Source organism: Octopus bimaculoides, chromosome 8, assembly GCF_001194135.2.
Source record: "Octopus bimaculoides isolate UCB-OBI-ISO-001 chromosome 8, ASM119413v2, whole genome shotgun sequence".
NCBI classification, from domain to species: domain Eukaryota; kingdom Metazoa; phylum Mollusca; class Cephalopoda; order Octopoda; family Octopodidae; genus Octopus; species Octopus bimaculoides.
Window position 1 is genome coordinate 91,064,865 of NC_068988.1, and position 4,510 is coordinate 91,069,374.

Sequence of the window (4,510 nt, forward strand, 5' to 3'; positions counted from 1 at the left end):
TATACATATATATATATATATATATAAAGCAGTTGTTTACTGTCAACTTCATGTGACAGACCCATTAAGGGAATCATACTGCTGCTATTTAGCCCTGGAAGCTAGACCGCTTCCTGTTGGCCTTGACACATTTCCTGTGTCCTTATATTTGTGAAGAGGAGACAAGCTTCCCCACCCAGCTTTAGTCTGCATTCAGGGGCATGTTTCTGAGTCACTGCTCGTCATATGCATACGTACGTAAATAACCAGTAATCTATACATATAAATGTTCACTGATACATATATATACATATACACATATAAATGTTTGCTCATGCTGATGCTATGAAAATGCTGTCAAACGAAAAAGATTGTTTATTTCTAGATGCTCGGAGAGAAAAAGGAAGGCGAGGTTATTTGAGTGCTATAGATAGGAATTATGTTGCAAAGCAGCAGAGGAAACGCAAACAGGTAGAAGAGAAGAGAAAAGAAGCAGAGATTCTTCGTAAAGAAGAGCAATCACTTGTTACTTTGGAATATAGCAGTGATGACAGCTGTGGTGATTCTAATAACGAAAAACAACTTGCATCATCCAAAACTCCTCCCAGTAAAAAATCAAAAACTCATGATAATATCAGCTGATTTGGCTTAGAGTTGAGCCAAAATAAACGATTGCAGGGCAATGTTAGAAGTATCTGCCATTGCTTCAGCCTGTGGAAAAGATCTTCCATATGCATACGTACGTAAATAACCAGTAATCTATACATATCAATGTTCACTGATACATATATATACATATACACATATAAATATATACACGTGTCTGTGGAGTGCTCAGCCACTTGCACGTTAATTTCACGAGCAGGCTGTTCCGTTGATCGGATCAACTGGAACCCTCGTCGTCGTAACCGACGGAGTGCCAACAACAAATATCTTAGCGTTGTCCCAGATGTCAGTTATTTCTAAATACACAATATTTGATGATTTTACTGTTTACTTATGTGTAAGATAGAAAAGGTGACATAATGCATCTCTAATTGAAGAGAGTTCTTTTACTACTAATCTTTCCAATCATATATCCAATTAGTCACACCTGCTTTTCACTTCTTTTCTTTGAAATAGACGTGTTTAATTAAAACCCATCGGCAGTGTAGTGGTGACTCATCTACACACGACAAAAGCTATAACAATACTGATTAGGTAATACAGCCAACGGCGTGGAGTGAAGCGTAGGCTCATACAGGCAGGGAGAGGAGGAGCTCATTTGCCCGATATATGGAGTGTGTGTGTGTGTGTGTGTGTGTGTGTGTGTGTGTGTGTGTGCGTGCGCGTGTGTGCGTGTGTGCGTGTGTGCGTGTGTGTGTATGCCTCATTGCTCAGATGATTTGGTCATTGCACTAACTATTTCACATATTGATAAATCGAATACTTTCACTATCTCGATCAGAAGCTATTTATTCCGTTAAGTTTTATTTCATGCTGAAAATAAAATATTTAATCGATTGGTGGCAACACTAAATACTATGGAAATTTCTTCAGATTTCAGGCAACATGAGAGTAACTACATCTAATTCGAAATCAAATTACTAGGTACCATTGGTACAGTTGTCATAAGAAGGCTAAGATACGTTTCTTAATTAAGATCATAGAGTAAATTACACAAGTGTTAAGTGATGAAATTAAACCCAAAAACAAACTCAAGGAAAACCGAAGCAAAAGGAAAGCAACAGAAACAAACTAAAAATGAAAATGAAAGTAAAAAATGAAAAATTAAGAAATGGATAAAAAAATAAAAAAATAAAAGCGATATCTTTTTGTCACCAAATAAAATAGAGAGAAGGGAAACAGAAGGGAAATCTATAATTCAAGCAATTAAGAACATTGACAATCGTTATTTTATTTAAATATGCATTATCTTTGACCTGTTGGACGAGGTAGGTGTAGGAGTATATATTATCCACAGAGTGCATGATACCAATTCCAGAGCAACTAAACAAAGGAACAACTCTTTCAAGACCCACAAAAATTCGTTACCCTAAAGACAAGATATTCCACTTTAAATTTATATAGAAATTGTATTCACCTGTAAAAAAACAAAGAAAAAACAAAACAAATAGGAATCTCTCTCATTCAAGACGCAACATCTCCCCAAATCGAGGTCATCAGTTGACGCTACACACGAGAAATTTTAACCGTAATGACCACTTCGGACAGGATCGACCACAATTGATGTTGTACCAAAATTTATAACTACTATGGCAACTTTAAACAGGTTCGACCACAACCAAGAAACTACAGTAGACCAAGATTGTCAGAAGAGCAGTCAACAGGAATATTAATGCATTGAATCAAAAACCGAGGAGTTACTTTTTAGACATAGTAAATAAAAACCAAGATACTCGATGGCACAGACCGAGTGTAAGATTCCGAAGTTTATAAATCTTTCACATATAAATCTGTCAACGCAACAATAAAAATTTTCTCGAAGGGATTAAATTTCACCCATAACCACAAAATTCCAATGTCTAGGAATTTTGTAGGAAACTCAGCGCAGCGGAAGAATTATTTGACAATGATCGATCAATCTTCATAGTATAATTAATTACAGTCCGACAAAAGGTAAAAACCAAACTGTGAACACATTGTGTGATTTTGTAACCAATCTCTCCTATAATTTACTACCACATCCGAAATCTAAACCAAATACCAGCCAAGAAGAATGGGAAATCTTCAATGATCTTAAGGGTAATAACAATAAAGTTATTAAAAATGCTGATAAAATTTGTGCTATAGTCATTATGAATTGGATCAGTACATAAACACTGCACCAGCTCTTCTTATTATGAAAAAGTTGGCAATTACCAACAATTCAAAATAATGAAAATGCATACTATCCTCATCGAACAGTTTCAAAAACGGCTTAACGGAATAGGAAAAAGCCTCTTTAACATCGATGTGGGAAAGAATTTATCATTGAATGATTAAAGTTCATCCTACAAAATAATTTATTTAACATCAACGACAGCACCTACAGACAAATATCTGTGACTGCTAAGGTTGACGGAAGTAGCCTCCATTTTTACCAACTTTGTCATGTCATACTAAAAAGTTCAAATATACGAACACATCAGAATGAAATTCGGCAATGACTTCCATAACTACTTACTCGCCAACTGGTGAGTGTGATGGGATTACGTAGCAGTGTGTGGCGGGGATTTCATAGGTCAAACGAGCTTGAATTTGAGGGTCGGGATGACAGTACACAAGCAAAAGATTCGTGATCCCACAACTAGGAAAATTCCGTAAGTAAACATCTAGATCTGAGCTCCACGAACAAACATCCGAAATACCAAATATTCCCTCTATATCAATGCCCCGGAAACACTTCAGCCCACTTCTAATTAAACAAGGAAAATATTTTCATTAAGAAATATGAACCATAACTTAATACTCTATAACAAAACACCAGATTGAGAAAACTCAATTTATTCACGAAAAACGACCGAAAACAACGAATATAAATCACAAGTTGAAGTAACGGGCTGCCTCCTGGACTTGAAACCCTAACTTCAAACTGCAGTAAATTAACAACTTGCACCTTCTCAAACACCAGTTTCTGGCGTCAACTTAGACTTAACCAATTAGACGTTTTCTGATCAAAACTGGATTCTCGGGGGAAAAAAAAACATTGAGCTGACCAAAGCCAGTGTCTTCTTAAGAAGTCAATCAACCGGAACGCTGGGCGACTGTCAAACAAAAATGGGTTACCAAAGCCTTACTCAAAAACAAATAATGCAGAAAATCAATGAACCAGAGCACCGGATCTCTTCTGGTCAAAAAATGTGATTAAAAAAAAAGCGGATTAAAAAATGACGTCACCAGGAAGTCAACATGACAGTGGAGACAAACAAGGAAACCGAACGAAAACAAGCGTAGTGGGGTCGATAGACCAGAATGAGAGGAAAATAGTGAATGCTGTGAGAAACATTTTTTGAAAAGAGAAAAGATTAGAGAGAGAGAGAGAGAAAAAAAACACGTCCGTTCTTTTGAACGTCTGTGCAGGAAAAGAAAGATGGTCACGTGAGGAAAAGAAAGATGGACGATGGTCACGTGTAAGCAACGAGAGAGAGAGAGAGAGAGAGAGAGAGAGAGAGAGAGAGAGAGAGAGAGAGAGAGAAGAGAAAGAGGGGTAGAGAGACAGAAAGACAGATAGAAAACTGTTCCCGAGTGTTAAAGTAAAATCTAAATTTTTCTTCTAGGATGCATCAAATCGTTTTGATGTATGTCGTTTTTTGTCGTTTTCAGAATCTCTCTCCACTACATCACATCAATCCCCACCACCACTATCACCTTCATCACAACAACAACCACCACCACCACCACTACTATCAGCAACACCACGTCACCACCACACATGCTACCACCACTGCCCCTTTCCACTATCAATATGAGTTGTGTATCTTTTGTGTGTTTCCGTGTAGTAGAAATCACTTGTATTGATAAGTGCTCTATTAGTAGGTTAACAACAGGA